The sequence below is a fragment of the Phoenix dactylifera genome, chromosome 10 (genome assembly GCF_051530095.1).
Source record: "Phoenix dactylifera cultivar Ajwa chromosome 10, Ajwa_hap1_PhDact_Kaust_v1.1, whole genome shotgun sequence".
In the NCBI taxonomy this organism is placed as follows: Eukaryota; Viridiplantae; Streptophyta; class Magnoliopsida; order Arecales; family Arecaceae; genus Phoenix; species Phoenix dactylifera.
This window is the reverse complement of record NC_143199.1, coordinates 20,068,245-20,087,619: the sequence shown is the minus strand read 5'-3', so window position 1 is coordinate 20,087,619 and position 19,375 is coordinate 20,068,245. Positions and strand designations below refer to the sequence as shown.

At 49.7% G+C, this 19,375-nt stretch overlaps 1 pseudogene across 1 annotated transcript; it reads left to right on the top strand.

The window, feature by feature from the left end:
- The first annotated feature begins 476 nt into the window (after nt 1–476).
- On the top strand, nt 477–4,295 carry LOC103698438 (isoflavone reductase homolog; annotated as a pseudogene). The gene is made up of 4 exons (XR_015969292.2): nt 477–834; nt 2,486–2,722; nt 3,333–3,536; nt 4,098–4,295. The product of XR_015969292.2 is annotated as an isoflavone reductase homolog (transcript).
- The last annotated feature ends 15,080 nt before the right edge of the window (nt 4,296–19,375 follow it).

The window sequence follows — 19,375 nt, the reverse complement described above, 5'->3', positions numbered from 1 at the left end:
GCCGGAGTCGACTCGAGTCTGTGCCAGAACGTCTGAAACACTTGGAGTCGACTCGAAATCTTCCGGAGTCGACTTGCGTTCCAGACTTTGGTTCAAACTGAATTCCATACTTAGCCAAAATGTATTGAACCAAGGCTAGAGATAATTAAACATAAATTCACAAATATTTGGCTGAAACACTAGATTGACTTCATTAGTATAACATAAGATATACTCAAATGCTTTGAGCTCATCAAAATCAAATAGAGTTATAATCAATCACTCCACAAATTCTAATAACATAATATTTCTTTCTACCTATTTATCTATATAGATATTTTTTTTTAGTATTTTTGTCGGTGATAACGGAGGAATTATCCATCAGGTAATTGATTAGAAGATAGTAAATACGTAAAGAGAGATGAGAAGATAAGGATGAAGAAGGGTCCCACCCCTTCACCAAATCAAAATGACAAGACAAATAGCTTTCTACTATGCGCGTGTGAGTGAGAGAGAGAGAGGGATATGGAGAAGAGCAGGATTCTTGTGGTGGGGGGAACTGGATACTTGGGGAGGAGGATTGTGAGAGCAAGCTTGGATGATGGACATCCTACCTATGTACTCTATCGGCGGGAGATTGGTGTGGATATCGACAAGGTCCAAATTCTCATGTCGTTCAAGAAGCAAGGTGCTCACCTCGTCGAGGGCTCCTTCTCTGATCACCAAAGCCTTGTGGATGCCGTAAAACAAGTAGATGCAGTCATATGTGCCATCGCTGGCGCGCACATCAGGAGCCACCAACTTCTCCTTCAGCTCAAGCTTGTGGACGCAATAAAAGAGGCCGGAAACATCAAGGTATGATCCCTGAAAGTGTTTTAGGGATAAAAGGTATCACCATGCTTGTGGATGCACATCTGTTGTCATCACTTTTTTCTATATATTTCAAGAAAAAACAATTTGTTTATTCAGCCCAAGTGATCTTTTTATTATAATGGTGGTGGCGATGAAGATAACGGCTCCTCATGATGGTCATAAGTTCTCATTCTCTGCATTTTCTTATGTTTGTTAAAGAAAAGGAAAAAAAAAAAGCTAACAAATCAGCTGGTTAATTTCTTTCTTGATGAGTGATGTGAATTCAACCAAACCTAATTGCAAATTATCTATTTAATATAAAAATTGCAATTATATATATGTAATTGTAAAACAAGAAGGAGAAACATTTTACTTTATCTTGTGTTACCTGGATGCTCTCAGCTGGTTCTGAAAATCTGTGTTGAATATATGTTTAAGCTAGATATGTATCGGGTATTTGGATACATACAATGTTTTGCAGATGCGCTTTTTAAAGACTAATGGAGAGTTGGCTCTTCCAATAATAAGTCTGACCCTTCATTTTGATGGTACAAGTAACATTCCTTTTAATGACTGCCAAAAATGTAGGTATTAAAATTGGAAATTTTAAAAATATAGGTATTAAGAAGATACTTAAGTTATTTTAAAATTTTGAATGAGAAATATTTATATGGAAATATCTTAATAAATAATATCTTCTTAATATTTCTTTTCTAAATTTAAATAAATAATACATAAATATATAAATTATGTTAATGATAATTATCCTAAGTATCTCCATGTCTTCTTTTTAGTCGAACCAGATACTTGGATACATATCTGAATCTAATTTTCATATCCATATCTTTGCAAGACTGCTTAAATTAGGGATGTATGCATGACTTATCAAGATCGATGTGTATGTGTATGTATATGTATATAGCAATTATATAGATTCATATATATGTTACCTAGGCATTTTCTGGTAAGCAAAAGCTAAGCTTTGCCTGTCAACATTGCTACATTTTTTTCTGATGAGAAGGAAGGCTTACCCACCCAGATTTATTAATAGGAAAACTATATACATAAGTAAAAGGTTCCAGTGGGGACTGGCTAGGCCCTTGCTGAGGGAGCCTGCTGAGTCTTGCCCAGCCCTGAAGGAAAGATAGCATTAAGAGAGAGAGCGAGGGAGAGGGAGCCATTCGATAGAAGATGAGTCTCATACATGTCTTTGACTTGAAGACTACGTGACGTTAGGTTTTGTGGTTTTGGTTTGCTGGGAGCATTTCTATTTGAAGATGCTGAAACTCTGCTTCTTCTACGTTGTTGAGCACTCTGTTGTGTTCCACTTTCAACTTGAGGGCCCTCACCAGCTTTGAAATCAAATTTGCTTAAATTGGGTTCTAAAACATGACATGACACCTATATTATCTTGAGAAATCATACAATTACTCAAATATAACCTTAATCTTGCTTCTATATATGAATTTATATAATGGCGTGGTGGAGGAATTTTGAAGAGTAAAATTCCAAGTTACAGTTGCATCACCGGCTTCTTTAAATATTTCTCAAAGAGAGCACCATGCCACACAAACTTATACTCCAAATTATGAATCCATTCTGAGCTCAATTTAGATTTTAGACACATATATTTGTAAGACAACATATTTTGCAGCGCTTCTTGCCTTCAGAGTTTGGGATGGATCCTGCAAGGATGGGTCATGCACTAGCCCCTGGAAGAGTGCCGTTTGATGACAAAATGGTGGTGAGAAAGGCCATAGGGGATGCTGGAATCCCCTTCACCTACGTCTCTGCTAATTGTTTTGCAGGTTACTTTGTTGGAGGCCTGAGCCAACTAGGGAAGATTGTTCCATCAAGAGACAGTGTCTACTTGGAGACGCAAATGTGAAAGGTACGGTGGTTGGTCCCCCACCTTTATTTTTATTTTCTAAGGCGTGTTCTCTTATAGGAAGGCAAACGGCCGCAGATTGAGTGGCTTCATACGTGGCTGATCATGATGGAGGCTCTATGGATTAAAAAAAAGAGCTACTTAGAGCACTCAAATTTGTTATTTTTTAATCTTTTTGGGCGCATCCATATTAGATGTGTATGAGTCATCTGCTCTAGAAAAAAGAGAGAGAGAGAAATAGGTGTGTCCTCTTATGCATAAAGATCTAGAATCCTTTGTGGTCCGAGTCTAATGCAGCACTTGATGGCTACCATCAGAAAATGAACGGCCATCAAACAAGGCACACCGTATACGACATGTAAGGGCATGTTGTTTAATGGCCGTTCATTTATTGATGGCGACCATCGAGCGCTGCACTAAACTCTATAGTACAAACTGCATACTGTAGAGGATCCATGCTTCATGCATAACGAGGGGTATACCATTTCTTTTAATATCCTTATTTCAATATAGAAGTTGCGTGTTTTCACTGAGATAAAAGGCCTATAAAACAAACCTCAAAATGTATTTTTCTATTTGAGGATTCTTTAATATCCATTTGATTTTGTGGCAGCAATTTTTGTCGGCGAGGATGACATAGCGATGTACACCATCAAGACGATCGACGACCCTCGCATGCTCAACAAAACGCTATACATCCGGCCACCGGAAAACATCCTCTCACAAAGGGAGGTAGTCGAGGCATGGGAGGAGCTCATTGGCAAAGAACTAAGCAAGAGCAGTATTTCAGTGGAAGACTTTCTCGCTAACCTCAAAGGTAGGATTAGGATTAATTAACAGAAATCAGGAGTTGCTATAATGCTATGATTTTACTGATGACAATATAGTAATGGAAAAAAAACGACTTTAGTGATTTAAGCCATCAAATCATCAGCACAATAAGCGACTGGACTCTAAGATATACTGAAACTCATAGCCAATAGGATTCAATAGACAATCAGACCGGGGTTGGAATAAAATTCTGTATCATGCACTTTTACGTGGTAAAAATTCCGTCAATACCAATATTCTCATTTTGATTTATATCTTCATCATTAAGGAGGGGGAGGACCATAAGAAATTGACCATATAGAAACAGTTCATGAAAAATACTTAGAAATTGAAGGAATGCTGGAAGAAGTGGGCATCGCAATTAGGCATCAGTAATAGTAATTATTCGACATGGACCTCATATGATTACCCATCTGCAGTGCGATAACAATTCCTAAATTAGAGCAACGGAGTTTGTACTACTTTGTTGCAGGCTTGCACCTGTGGTATTTGATTACTAGCATCATTCTTGTGCCTTGTATAAATTATAGCTTGCCCACCTTTTCAGGTCAAGACCTTGCTACACAGGAAGGACTTGCGCATTTCTACCATATTTTCTATGAAGGTTGCTTGACAAATTTTGAGATAGGAGATGGAGGGGAAGAGGCTTCTCAGTTGTACCCAGAGGTCACCTACACTCGAGTGAAAGATTACCTTAAACAATATGTGTAATATAAGTACCATATAAAAAAGATATATATATATATATATATATATATATATATATATATATGTATGTATATATGTATGTATGTTATATAGATATATATGTGTGTGTGTGTATATATATATATATATATGTATGTATGTATATGTATATATGTGTGTATATATATTAACGGTTGGGAGCTCAGATGTTGCCAAAGTGGATGTCGGTGTTTGATTGACAGAAAAGAGAAGAAGCAAATTTGAACCAGAAAAAGACAACAAAGAGGGGCAATAATTGGGAGTTCAGGTGTTCAGTGTCGGGGAAGAAAGCCACAAAAGAAAGCAAAAGATTTGGTGTGACTTAACACCCATCATGAATTCACTAGCTAGACTAACGATGTTACATGTCTGGAGTTGAAAATTCGAATCCCTAGTAAAATATTTTTTATATTTGATTTTTGTCCACATGTTCTGATTATAAATCCTTTCTCCACCCGAACGAGGGCCCAAACAAATATTGAATTCGATCGTAGAGGGAAAAGGAAAAATATGTGTCCTTTGAGCAATAATACCTAGCAACCATCCAAATTTAAGATGCCTAGCAGCTTCGATTATTGAATATATGATAAACTAGAAATAGCTCAAGATTGAGATCGTTCAGATTGAGATCGAAAGAGAGAGTTTCGCTATAATACTTCTTTATAATATTTTATAAAAAATTAAGAATATATGAGCCATCTAATGGAATAGAATTTTTTTGTATTAATATCCTTCTAAATATCAAATTTTTTATAAGTACCTTTTCAATATTGATATTTGCATATATATATACTCTCGTAAAATACTATTCTATTCTTTTTTATCTCTTTTTTTTTTATATATGTATCAATGTCATCTAATGCTGTTAAAAAATTAACGGTTTCAAATTAAAATGATCAAAATATTTCTAATAAGTAGATGTTCAAAAGAAAACATTTACAAGATTATCGCGATGAAGGAGAAAAAAATAATTTCAAAATTTTATTTTATTTTTTATTAAAATAAATATGGTTTTTATTAACGATGTTAGAAGAACCTAATATTTTGTGTAAAAATAGTATTTTATGAAGATACAAAAATAAATATAAATTTTAAAAAAGTATACACAAATACTTTATGCGGCGGCAGGCCTTGGAGGGATTGGCACTGGCAAGGGAGAAGGCGGCAGAGGATGAGGCAGGCAAGAGGAGGGTCTTTTCGGAGAAGAAGATGGAGTGGAGGTGGGTGAGGCCGTGAGGGTGCGGGTGGAGCGGGGAGAGGATGGTGCTGAAAATCCTAATGTCGTCCTTCATTCACCAGCTCCTCGAGAGCTCACCGATGAGTGGAATCACCAAACAAAAAGCTAAGGTCAAATCTAGCAAGGCCTTGAAGCGCTCCACCATCGGCAAGAAGAAGCCTGCTCATGGCGGCCCCGCTGCTTCCAGCGTTAGTGGGCATGCCTGTAACAAGGCCATTGAGCGCCCCAACCGCATGGTCAACTCTTGCCTCAATGCCCAAACCCTGCTCTGCCACCTCACCTCCAAGCAGGGACGGCACAATGCATTTAAAGGCTTAAGGCGAACTAGCTAAGAAAGGCCTTTTTTTTTTTAATAATAAAATATTTTAATAAGTGCAAAATGCTTTAAAAATTTATTTAAATAATAAAATACTTTTCAGAATTTAAACAAATGAAGAGTAAGGAGAAAAACACAAATAGCCCATATATATACAACTAAATATGGTCTTACAAGCCAAAACTCCAAAGCCAACCTAGGTTTTGGATTAGCTCCAAGCAAAACCAAGAAGTTCAACTTTTCAGATTCAGAGCCCTGGATGGAACTTAAAACTGTGTTTATAAATGTTGCTGGAAATTGGACCCGGGGGCGGCCGTCGGCTGAGGAGGTGGAGCTTCGGCGAATTCTGGCGAGCGGCGTCCTCCGTGGAGGGGGAAACCTGCAAGAAGCCGGTGGCCGGGACTTTCGGCGCCGGCCCTCCGTTGTTTAAGTTAGAGAGGGCTTAAATTTAGGAGAGAGGAAGAGGGGAGAAGCGTTCTGCTCCCTTTTTTCTGAGTCCAACCCCCCATTGAGGAGGAGGGGTTCCTCTTTATAGGAAAGTCGGATTACCTGTGATGTGATGGGGCGAGGTCGCCGTATGACTTAGCACGTCGCTCGAGTCGGTGCGCGATCAGGTGAATTAATGCTTCGATGTCGGAGGTGAGGCCGGGATCAGAGAGTTGTCACGGCTGACCGAACACTGCCGAGCCGGCTTGCCGTGGAGGACTGAGGATCCGTAGATAACAGGAGCCATGCGCATTGATTGTTGAGTGAGCCGGAGATATGCATTGATTGTTGAGTGAGTCGGAGACATGCATTAATTGTTGAGTGAGTCGGAGACATACATTAATTGTTGAGTGAGTCGAGGGTTTGCAGAGGTCATGCGCATTAAATGCTGGAGGCGGTGGCAGGGTATGGCCCCTGACCAGACTTCGGCAGGATGCAAACGCGGTAGGTGGGCGGCGAGGGCGGACTTTCGAGGCCGGGAGCTCTTCGGGTCAGATGTTCCGGGGTCGGGCACCGAGCTCGGCTGCCCGAGGTCGGCCGTCATCGGTTCTTTGATGGCAGAGTTTTCATGCACTCGGGGGGGAGGGTGCGTTCCCCCAACACTACCCCCCGACTTCCGAGTTCGAGCCGCTTGCGAGCTCGGACACGGGAAGTAGAAGTCTTTATTATGGTAACTGAGATCGAGGGGAGTTGAATTATGCTGGCGCCCTCACGCGTCCCGAAGCGTTTATAACGGAAGGGAGGCGGGGGGTTGCGCCTCTTGTCCCTTCATTGCCGTCTCGTATAGTGAGCTTATGATGGAGTCTTGGGACCTGGTGGGGCGGTGTCCTGATTCCGTATTCGAGGCGTCCTTCTTGAATGAGTACGCTGCCTTGATCTTCGAGGCGGACACGTGGCGTGATCTGGGCGGAGGACATTTATTGAACCGGACGCCTTGAGGTCGGACGCTAGATCAGCCGCTCGGGATTTAAAGCCGAGCTGGTAGTCCGGGATCGAGGATTAAGCTGATTAGTCGAGGTCGGACGTATCTAATCTTCATATCGGCCGAACGGGGATTTGGGAGGCTGCAATTATGTCGGCGCTCCGCGCGTCCCGGGGCTCCTTTAATGAGGGGAGCGGGGGCGGCACTCGCTCGCCTTTCGAGGTGATCCGGTATAGCAGGTCCATGATGAGGCCGCGAGATCCGATGGGACGGCACCTCGGTTCTACGGCCGAGGCATCGGTCCGGAATGAATGCGGCACTTTGGCTTCCGAGGCCGACATGTGGCGTAATCCAGACGGGGGGGTGCAAATCAAACCCGCCGATCTGGGCTGTAAGGGGGGTCTATATAAACCCCCCAAACCAGCCCTAAGAGGAGTCCTGTTCGGTTGCCTTCTCTTTTTCGCCGTTTCTACCTTCGTCTTCTTTCTCAACAGAATCTCGCCGGCGGCGCTCGGAGCGATTTTCGGCGACTCCCCCCATAGGTTTCTTCCTTGTGTTAGCTTGGGGGTTCTCCTTCTTCCTCCTTTTTCCATCTCTTTTGTCTTTAGGTTACTTCGGTTTTCTCCAAAATGGGTTTTGGTCCGGAGGAGGTCGGGTCTAGTCTGTCGGGGGAGGAGCTGGAGTTAATCCGCTCCCGGTTCTTTTTCCAGCCTGGGTTTCGTCTTGAAACCGCAGGACCGGAGGATAGGGTGACGCGGCCGCCCCCAGGTCGGATCGCGATTCATCGTGAAACGCTCTGGGCCGGCTTGCGGTTCCCCTTACACGAGTTCGTGAACAGCTTGCTGGTGGAGTACCAACTCGTCCCAGCACAGCTCGCTCCGAACTCGTGGAGGACCATAGTCGGGTTTTTGTCCATTTGTCTTGCGCATGGGATCCTGACTTCGGTGAGCGTTTTCCACCGGTGTTTCTTGCTGAAGACAAACCCGACGGATGGAGGGTGGCTATACTTCGCCTTTCGGGGTGGTATGTCGCTTTTCCAGGGTGCCCCTTCCTCTATTCATGAGTGGAAGGGGAAGTTTTTCTTTCTTGGGTCCGAGGTGCCATGGGGGTTTGACCCGAGGTGGGGGCACCCCCGGCTGAAGGCCCTTAACAGACTCTCCGAGCCCTCGGGGAGGGACCAGAGGGTCCTTAACGCTTTGCGGGGTCTCAGAAAGGGGTTCAACCTGACCGAGCTCCTAAGTGAGGGCGCCTTGGCGAGCATTGGCTTGAGTTCGGCGCGTCCCGAGGGTAAGAGTAGTTGCATTGCTTCGTCTTTGCTTTATCTATTTTTTCCTCTTGTTCTTTTGACGTAGGTCTAACACTCAAAAGGGTTTCTTTGTTTCAGACATTCCTCACATGCCGACTAGCAACACATCCCTCTTCTCTCGGTTGAAGAGGCGAGAGGCCGAGGCCGGCGGGGCCATTCCTCAGCCCCGGAAGAATTCCAGGTCGGCCGCCACTTCTACCCCTGCCGGGATAAGAGGCCCGGAGGCGGGGACCTCGGCGGCCGTTCGAGGGCGAGCGTCGGCCGCCGGGGATACGGGCTCGAGCTGCGCGAGGACATCTGACTTGGCGGCCCTACCCCGCCCTGCCCCTGTCTACCAGCGGGAGGGGCAGACGGCCATCCAGCTACAGCGCTCGGAGCCCGGGCCGAGCAGGGGCCCCGAGGCTCCAAGTTCGGGCGGGCCAAGCTCTTCGCGGGGCCCGGTGGGAGAGTCGGGCGAGCCGGGGTCCCCACTCGTCGAGGGGAGCTCGGCCTTTCATGACGCCGACGTTGCGCGCACGGTCTTTCGGCGCGCCATGCTTCCGGTGGACCGGGCCGAGTTCTAGAACTTGTCGCTGGAAGAAATTGTCGACAATACTTACTGCAATACTGTTCGGGTAAGCCATTCTCTTAATTTTCCTTCGACGACTAGTGTATATATATCTTTTACTTACGATTGTTTTTTCTTAATTTTTTGCAGCATATTCACGAGGTCGACACCCTGGTATTCATCGCCCAGGGATGTCAGGAGGAGACTCGGCGACTGAGCCGGCAGTTGGAGCTGGCCAAGAGGAGGGTCGCCGAGCTGGAGGCCGCGCTGGCTGAGGCCGAGGCACGGAGGGAAGCGACGGAGGCTGGGCAACTGGCCATCGTTGAGGAGCTCGAGGAGGAAAGGGCTGCTCGTTCCCTGGCCAAGTCGGCCCTGCGCGCTTCGGAGGCGCGTCTGGCGGAGACTCAGTCCGAGGTCGCGGGCCTCAAATACGAGGGCGGGGTCCTGCGGCTGAAGGTCGAGCAACTGGAGGCTCGGGAAAGGAGGGCACTCGAGCGAGCCGAGCATGCCGTGGAGCTCTTCAAGGACTCGGATGAGTTCCGCGACATGCTGGAGGAGGAGACTGTGAATGGGTTTCTCCGCGGCTTCGACAACTTTCGGAGGCAGATGGCTCGGTTCTGCCCCCAGTTCGATCTCTCTACGGTTCGTCCGAGGATAGGATTGGGTACCGACTCCGACGACGAAGTTTCCGCTGCCCTCGCATCCGAGGAGGAGTTCGCCAAGGCTGAGGCAGACGTGGCCGGGCCGATGGTGACGGAGGCCCCTCACGAAATCACCGAGGACGCTCCCGAGGCGCCGACCGAGGTCCCCGCCGCAGACCCCGAGCCCGTGTCCGCCGAAGGCCCCCAAGTCATCGCCATAGATGACCCCGAGGGTGACGCCAACGCAACCGCCGTCCCTTAGGACTTAGATTTTTATCTTTCTTTTGTTGTAAATGAGGTCGGTCTTCAAATTTGTTGAATGGCCGACCTCCAATTTTGTACTTAGCCTTCCGGCACTTTACTAATGAAAAGATTTTTCTTCGCCCTCCTGCACTCATTTTTCCCTATTATTTTCTTCAGTTGTAAGCGAGACCGGTACTTCAACTTATTGTCTTACCGACCCCCGACTTTGTATCCTAGCCTTTGGTCTGCTTGCCAACGAAGGCATGCTCCTTGGCTGTGTTTTGCTTTCCTTTCCCCTAACTTGTTTAAGTGTCTAAGTTCCGGTTACGCTGATTAGGGGAGGCTCTGAGTTTGGATTCTGAGAAACTTCGCCAAGTCTTGGAGCTCGGATTTGAAGCTCGCAGAGGTCATCGAGTTTGATTTTTGGATTTCTGGGGCACCAGGCTCGGGCCTCGGACCCCCGAGAGGGGGCCTTGTTAGATTTGCATAGGTCGCTATCGGGGTATTTGGCCAAGCTTTTGAGTTTGGCTTTTTGGAGCGTAGGTCCGAAAAAATGTTAGGGCCGTTCCCAGAAGGGGAGCATGAGCCAATAGTCGAACTGTCATCGGGGCTTTCATGGTTATTGCCTTTGGGCTCTGCCGAGGCTCCGGCAAGCGGAGTCGGAACCTATGAAGGGTACCTCGGCCCTCTTGATCTCGATCAACACGCCCGTGATCGAAGTCATCTTCATAGGTCGACCTCGATGTCTCAACGTACGGTGGCCGAATCAGGCCCTTATTCAAAAAAGTTTACATGAGTTGTCATGGGGGTCACCGGTAGAGGAAGCGTGCACGAGGTCGGTGGGACCTCGTTCTTGGGTCGACTTGTAGGGGCGACCTGGCCTTGGCCGAGATGAGGTCCCGATCTCAATCAGGATTTTGTTGGCAATAGATAAGTAGATGAATATAACAAGGCGGATGTCAAGTAGGATGTACCTCTTGCACCTCCGAGATTGCGCACTTCGTAGTGGAGTAGATCACCTTGTTTTCTGGCTGGCCTTCGGAGTCATCCTTTAGCTTGGGGTCCATTTCGGGAATACCAATTGAACCAGGGGGGATTGCCGTTGTCGAAAGCTTCTGCGAGCGTTGCTCCGTGGTTGCTGTTGAATGTTCGGAGGATTGTCAAAGCATTATCCCCGATTTTCTCGGATTGAGGGGAGGGCGTGAGCTCGTCGTCAGCCTGGCAGTACTTTCCGAGGTCGAGGGAGTTTGGAACTCTACGGTCGACTCACGGGGCATCCCGACCTTGGTCGGGGTATCGAGCGCGAGGTCAGGGAGCTTGGGTTTGCTATCAACCTGGCGTCGCTTTCCGAGGTCGAGGGAGTTTGGATCTCTACGGTCGACTCACGGAGCATCCCGACCTTGGTCGGGGTATCGAGCGCGAGGTCGAGGGAGCTTGGGTTTGCTATCAACCTGGCATCGCTTCTCGAGGTCGAGGGAGTTTGGATCTCTACGGTCGACACTCGGGGCATCTCAAACTTAGTTGAGAAATCATACACGAGATCGAGGTTCTGGGGCCGCACTCTCGACCCGTGACGCTTCCCGAGATCGAGGGAGTTTGGGACTCTACGGCCGACACTCGGGGCATCCCGACCTTAGTCGAGGGATCGTGCGCTAGGTCGAGGGGTCTGGGAACGCTCTGTCGACCTGCGACGCTTTCCGAGATCGAGGGAGTTTGGGACTCTACGGTCGACCTTCGGGGCATCCCGACCTTAGTCGAGAAATCGTACGCCAGATCGAGGGGTTTGGAAACGCTCTGTCGACCCGCGACGCTTTTCGAGGTCGAGGGAGCTTGGGACTCTACGGTCGACCTTCGGGGCATCCCGACCTTAGTCGAGGAATCGTGCGCCAGGCCGAGGGGTCTGGGAACGCCCTGTCGACCTGCGACGCTTTCCGAGGTCGAGGGAGTTTGGGACTCTACGGTCGACCTTCGGGGCATCCCGAACTTAGTCGGGGTCTCGAATATGGGGCCGAGGGAGCTTGGGCTCATCGTCGACCTGGTGGCGTTTCCTGAGGTCGAGGGAGTTTGAGACTCTACGGTCGACGCACGGGACATCCTGACCTTAGTCGGGGTATCTGAGGATCACAAACGACCCAATATTAGAGAAGACATAATCAGAATTGTTGCGAGGAGGCAAATCATTATAAAGAGGAGACAAGATCCATGCTCCTGATCGTCCGGAACCCCTTGGGGTTTTATTGATAATACATCCGTAGATTCTCGGAATTTCAGCTTCGCGGGATAGGGGTTCCCTCAAGAGATTTCAACTTGTACGCCCCGGGTCGTTGCACTCGAGCGATTTGATACGGTCCTTCCCAGTTCGGGGTGAGCTTTCCTTGCTCGGTGGGCTGAGAAGCTTCGGCTCTCCTGAGGACGAGGTCCCCCACTTTGAAGAGCTTGGGCTTGACTCTGGAGTTGTAGTACTGGGCCGTTTTCTGCTAGTACCTTGCCATGCGGACTCGGGCGACCTCTCGCGTCTCTTCGACGAGGTCTAAGTTATTCTTGAGCCGGAAAGAGTTGGAGTCTGCGTCGTAGTGCTCCACCCTTGAGGAGGGGAGGCCGATTTCCAGCGGGATAACGGCCTCCGTGCCGTATGCCAGGTTGAAAGGGGTCTCACCGGTGGGTAGTCGGAACGTAGTCTGGTAAGCCCAGAGGACGTTGTACAGGTCCTCGACCCACTGTCCTTTGGACCGGTCAAGCCTAGCCTTGAGCCCCTGCAAAATGGTACGATTAGTTACCTCAGTTTCTCCGTTTGTCTGCGGATGGGCGACCGAGGTGAAGCGGTGGTCAATGCCGAGTTCGGAGCAAAATTTTCTGAAGTGGACGTTGTCGAACTGGCGGCCGTTATCTAATATGAGGATACGGGGGAGTCCGAATCTGCATATTATGGACTTCCAAACGAAGTCCCGCATTTTTTACTCGGTGATCCGGGCCACAGGTTCAACTTCGACCCACTTGGTGAAGTAGTCGATGGAGACGATTAGAAATTTTCTTTGCCCGGTGGCCAAAGGGAAGGGCCCCAGAATATCAATTCCCCACTGGGCGAATGACCAGAGGGCGATAATTGAGGTCAGCGGGGCCGAAGGTCGGCGCTGGATGTTGGCGTTCCGTTGACACCGGTCACACTTCCGGACGAAGTCCGTTGCGTCTTTCTGAAGCGTGGGCCAAAAGTATCCTTGCCGCAGGATCTTATGGGCTAGTGCCCGGCCTCCCAGGTGGTTTCCACAAATCCCTTCATGGACCTCTCGGAGGGCATAGTCCGCCTCCGAGGGGCGGAGACATCTAAGGAGAGGAGAAGTAAATGACCGACGATAGAGCTTGTTTTCATATAGGACGTACCGGGAAGCTTGACGCCTGATCCGGCGGGCCTCCAGCTCGTCGTGAGGGAGGGTCCCATCCTAGAGATAGCGGACGAACCCGTCGATCCAGCTTGGCTCGAAGTCGATGCACATGGTTGGTTCAGATTCCTCTGTGCTGGGTGTTCGGAGATACTCGAGCACCGTTGCCTTGGAGAGCTCACTCATGCGGGAGGTCGCCAGCTTAGACAATTGGTCCGCCCTAAGGTTCTCCACTCTGGGAATGTGCTGGATGGTGAAGGAACCTAGGGTGGACGTAAGTTCCCGCACCTTTTGGAGATATTTCCGCATCGATGGCTCCTTTGCTTCGAAGTCTCCCTGGACCTGGCTTACTATTAGCTGGGAGTCACTGAAGGCTTTTAGGTCTTCCACCTTCAGCTCCTTCGCCAATTTGAGTCCGGCAATGAGCGCCTCGTATTCTTCCTCGTTATTTGAGGCCGGAAACTCGAGGCGTAGGGCTTGCTCAGCCACCACCCCATCCGGGCTGGTGAGGATGAGTCCCGCTCCGCTACCCCCCGAGGTCGAGGAGCCATCCGCATATAGGACCCATGGCGGCCTCGGGGTCTCCTCCACGGGTGTGAGTGGCAGCTCGGGGTCGTCTGGCAGGGTGCACTCCACGATGAAATCGGCGAGTACTTGAGCTTTAATGGCTAGCTTGGGCCGATATTCAAGGTCGAACTCTCCGAGCTCAACCGCCCATTTGGCGATCCTTCCGGCATGATCCGACCTTTGCAGTATTTGTTTCACAGGCTGGTCGGTCAGTATGGCTATGGTATGTGCTTGAAAATAAGGCCGGAGTCTCCGAGCTGAAATGATCAGGGCAAAAATTGTCTTCTCAAGCTTAGAATATCGGGTCTCAGCATCCCTGAGGACCCGGCTGGCATAGTAGACTGGCTTCTGGAGCTTGTCCTCTTTCCGGACCAGGACTGAGCTTACTGCGACCGGAGAGACGGCCAAATATAAATACAGAACCTCGCCCTGCCGAGGCTTAGTGAGCAGTGGGGGAGAGGCCAGAAGGTGCCTGAGTTCTTCAAAGGCTTGCTGGCATTCCTCCGACCACAGGAAGTTCTTTGGCCGCTTAAGGATCATGAAGAATGGGAGGCAGCGCTCGGCCGACCGGAAGACAAATCTCCCCAAGGCGGCGACCCGCCCGGTGAGCCGCTGCACTTCTTTAACTGTCCTTGGAGGTGTCATCTCTTGCAGCGCCCGGATTTTCTCGGGGTTGGCTTCGACTCCGCGCTGGGTTACTGTAAAGCCCAGGAATTTACCCGAGGTAACTCCGAATGCGCACTTTGCGGGGTTGAGCTTCATTTGATATTTTCGGAGCTTAGAGAAAGTTTCATTGAGGTCAGCCACATGGTGTTCCGCCGCTCGGCTCTTCACCAGCATGTCATCCACATAGACTTCCATATTTCGACCGATCTGGTCTTCAAAGATTTCGTTGACCAACCTCTGATATGTGGCTCCGGCGTTCTTCAGCCCGAATGGCATTACCTTGTAACAAAAGGTACCTTTGTCAGTGATGAAGGCCGTCTTCTCCTCATCTTCAGGCGCCATTCGAATTTGATTGTATCCTGAGAAGGCGTCCATGAAGGTAAGCAGCTGGTGTCCTGAGGTGGAGTCGACGAGTTGGTCGATGCTAGGAAGAGGGAAACTATCCTTCGGGCAGGCCTTGTTCAGGTCGGTGTAGTCCACACACATGCGCCACTTCCCGTTGGCCTTCTTTACGAGGACCACGTTGGCAAGCCAATCTGGGTAGGAGACCTCTCGGATGAAGCCGGCCTCAAGGAGCTTATCCACTTCCTCGGCCGCCGCTTGCTGCCGTTTCGGGGCAGAGCCTCGTTTCTTTTGTTTTACAGGCCTGCAGGTCGGCTTCACCTGGAGTCAGTGGATCATGACCTCTGGATCAATTCCCGGCATGTCGGCGGGCGACCAAACAAAGACGTCAATGTTGGCCCGGAGGAATTCGGTCAGGCGCCTTCTTTCGCAGGGGCTTAGGCCGGAGCCGATCTGCACAGTTAGCTCTGGGCAATTTTCTGGTAAAGGGATTCGATTAAGAAGCTCACCGGGCTTTACTTGCTTCTTCCACAGGTCATCCCTTGCGTCCAAGATTTCTATGGGCAGCGCGCGGCCCATCGCCTGAGTTGGCGCCTCGGCTGATAGCTCTTGCCGACTCGACGCTTCAGTTGGTTGTTTTGCTTTGCGGGTTGCCATGTAGCATTGTTTGGCCATCAGTTGGTTCCCGCGGACTTCACCTACCCCTTGGTCGGTAGGGAATCGCATGAGTAGGTGGCAGGTCGAGACCACAGCCTGAAGGGCATTTAGCCCTGGTCGTCCGAGGATGGCGTTGTAGACTGAGGGTAGGTGGACCACAAGAAAGTCCGTCCTCATAGTACTTTCTCGGGGGGCGAGGCCAACCGTAACAAGAAAGCTGGCCTCGCCCTCGACCGGGACCGAGTCCCCGGTGAATCCGACGAGTGGGGCATTAATTCTCCAAAGCTGGCTCCCCATTGACCCCATTTTTTGGTAGGCGTGGTAGTACAGAACATTAGCCGAGCTTCCATTGTCAACTAAGACACGTTTTATATCAAATTAATTTACAATCATGGAGATGACCACAGCATCATCGTGAGGGGTCTCAACCCCTTCCAAATCCTCATCCGTGAACGAGATGGCTTCAGAAGTGCGCGGGCGCTTTGGGGGGATTCCTTCTTGGGCTGAATCTCCAGCCGAGGTTCCTCCAATTACATTGATGGTGCCGGCGATAGGCCTGTTGCTATTCAGATTTTCGGGTGGGGTGGCATTTTCCACTGGCCTTCTTTCCTCACGTCGGTTCCTTACGAACCGATTGAGTACTCCACGGCGGATAAGCGCCTCAATCTCGTCTCGGAGCTGAAAACAGTCCTCCGTGTCATGCCCGTGGTCTCGGTGGAAGCGACAGTACTTCTTGGGATTGCGCGGGACTCCCGTGTCCCGCATAGGAGGCGGGGGTCGGAAAAAATTCCGGCCTTCGATCTCCATCAGAATCTCGGCCCGGGGTGCGTTGATGGGAGTGTAGTTTTCGTACCTCCCCGGGTGCATCCGAGGTCGTAGTGGGGACCCCGGCTGAGGCGGGGACCTCGGTCGAAACTGTCCTCGCTGTCGAGGTCGGCTCCTCAGCCGGGGGAGGTTCTTCTCTCGGCGGGGGGACCGGCTTCTTTGACGGCCGCGCTCCTCGCGGCGTTTCTTCTACTTCTTTGAAGCTTGTTCAGTTGTACCCCGCCTGGAGGCAATAGCCTCCTCGGCCTTAGCATACTTCCGAGCTCGGGCCAGCATCTCGGTGAAGTCGGCAGGGAAGCTCTTCTCGATGAGAAGAGGAATTTGTAGGAACGAGCCCCAGTTTTTAGTGCCGACATGGCTACTGACTGGTCGAGCTCGCGAACTTCCCACGTGGCGGCGGTAAAGCGGTCAAGATACTCCTTGAGAGATTCCCCCTCCTTCTGCTTGATATCTAGGAGGGAGTCTGACATCCGCCGCTGGCGTCGGCTGGTAGCAAAGTTGGTGGCGAATTGCCTGCCGAGCTGCTCGAAAGAGGATACCGTGCTTGGCTTTAGCACGGAAAACCAGAGCCGAGCTGTCCCTCGGAGGGTCGCTGGGAAGGCCTTGCAGAGCACGGCCTCCGAGGAACCCTGCAGTGCCATGAGAGCCCGGTAGCTTTCCAGGTGGTCGAGGGGGTCGGTGGTTCCGCTGTAAGGCTCCACTTGAGGCATCTTGAACCTCAAGGGGATCGGCTCGTCCTCAATCTGACGGGAAAAGGGAGACTTGGTGGTGAATTCAAAGTCTCCCTCATGCCTTGCCTTCCTGCTGCGGAGCGCTTCAATCTGGCGCTCCAGGTTTTCGACTTTCCTGTCGAGCTCCCCAGCCTGGGGAGTTGTCGCCGCAGTTTGCTCCGGCTCGCGGTGGTCCGTTGCCGACTCAGCTTCGGAGAGCTGGGGCCTTCTGTCTAAGGATCCCCCCAGCAGTTCTCTCCGGGGAGACACTCGCTCTTCGTTGTTGGCCCTAGAAGAACCGTGAAGGTTCTGGCCTTGGAGAATCGGGCCGTTCGGAGGAAGCACCGGCGGGACCTGGGCCTGCGGGGTGAGCGTAGGTAGAGCTTCCTCGCGCCGCAGGCCTTGGACGGTGGCGGCCAGAGCCTGGACTTGTTGTACTAGAGCGTTGAACTGTTCCGGCTGAACTTGGAGAACCGGATCAACCGGAGAAGGCGAATTTTGGACAGAGTGTCCAGGACTATGCGGGGGACGCCGGAAAGCATTGGAGGCTCTCTTACTTCTCAACTTCATGACTGCGACTCAGGCCCTTCCTCTAGCGCCAACTGTTGCTGGAAATTGGACCCCGGGGCGGCAGTCGGCTGAGGAGGTGGAGCTTCGGCGAATTCTGGCGAGCGGCGTCCTTCGTGGAGGGGGAAACCTGCAAGAAGCCGGTGGCCGGGGCTTACGGCGCCGGCCCTCCGTTGCTTAAGTTAAAGGGGGCTTAAATTTAGGAGAGAGGAAGAGGGGAGAAGCGTTCTGCTCCCTTTTTTCTGAGTCCAACCCCCCATTGAGGAGGAGGAGTTCCTCTTTATAGGAGGGTCGGATTACCTGTGATGTGATGGGGCGAGGTCGCCGTATGACTTAGCACGTCGTTCGAGTCGGTGCGCGATCAGGTGAATTAATGCTTCGATGTCGGAGGTGAGGCCGGGATCAGAGAGTTGTCACGGCTGACAGAACACTGCCGAGCCGGCTTGCCGTGGAGGACTGAGGATCCGTAGATAACAGGAGCCATGTGCATTGATTGTTGAGTGAGCCGGAGATATGCATTGATTGTTGAGTGAGTCGGAGACATGCATTAATTGTTGAGTGAGTCGGAGACATGCATTAATTGTTGAGTGAGTCGGGGGTTTGCAGAGGTCATGCACATTAAATGCTGGAGGCGGTGGCAGGGTATGGCCCCTGACCAGACTTCGGCAGGATGCAAACGCGGTAGGTGGGCGGCGAGGGCGGACTTCCGAGGCCGAGAGCTCTTCGGGTCAGATGTTCCGGGGTCGGGCACCGAGCTCGGCCGCCCAAGGTCGGCCGTCATCGGTTCTCTGATGACAGAGTTTTCATGCACTCGGGGGGGGGGGGGGGGGGAGGGTGCGTTCCCCCAACAATAAATATATTGCAAACCAGACTGAGATGTTCAATGTATGCTACAATTACTAAGTAGTTCTTTATAATGGATGTTTATTAGGAAGCTTCACCAGAAAAAGAAACAAACATACACTAGGTGATAACTAAAAGCAATAACAAAAGTAACATCGGCATAGCAGGAAATAAGCAAAGAAAACTGAATCTTAATCTGAATATGTGAATGGTACAAAGGAAATGATACATGCTGCATTTAACCTTTTAATGATACTGATACTTCCAAAACAGTAGGACGAAGCAATGAATTATGTACACAACCAATATGTTCAACAACAATATCACAATTACGTGATTTCCTTGTTCAACCAAAACATAGGTTAGAATTAAGCCCAATGACTTTACCTGAATATTATTGCATTGGACTCCAAAGCCTTTTTTCAATCAACATAGATTGGCAATGTCAAGAGATAGTCATTGTTTGTGGAGTGATTGATTATAACCCTATTTGATTTTGATGAGCTCAAAGCATTTGAGTATATCTTATGTTTACTAATGAATTCAATCTAGTGTTTCAGTGAAATTCTTGTAAATTTATGGTTAAGTGTCTCTAGATTTGGTTCAAGATATTTTGGATAAGTTAAGAAGTCAATTTGAACCAAAGTATGAGACTCGAGTCGACTCCGGGATATTACGAGTCGACTCCAAGCGTATTAGAAGCACTGGCACAGGCTCGAGTCGACTCCTGAACATTACGAGTCGACTCCGACTGAGAACAAACAGACAGACAGAAAGATCCATCTCAAAATCTGTCAACGAGTCGACTCCTTAAGAGCGCGAGTCGACTCCGATGCTTGCCGAGTCG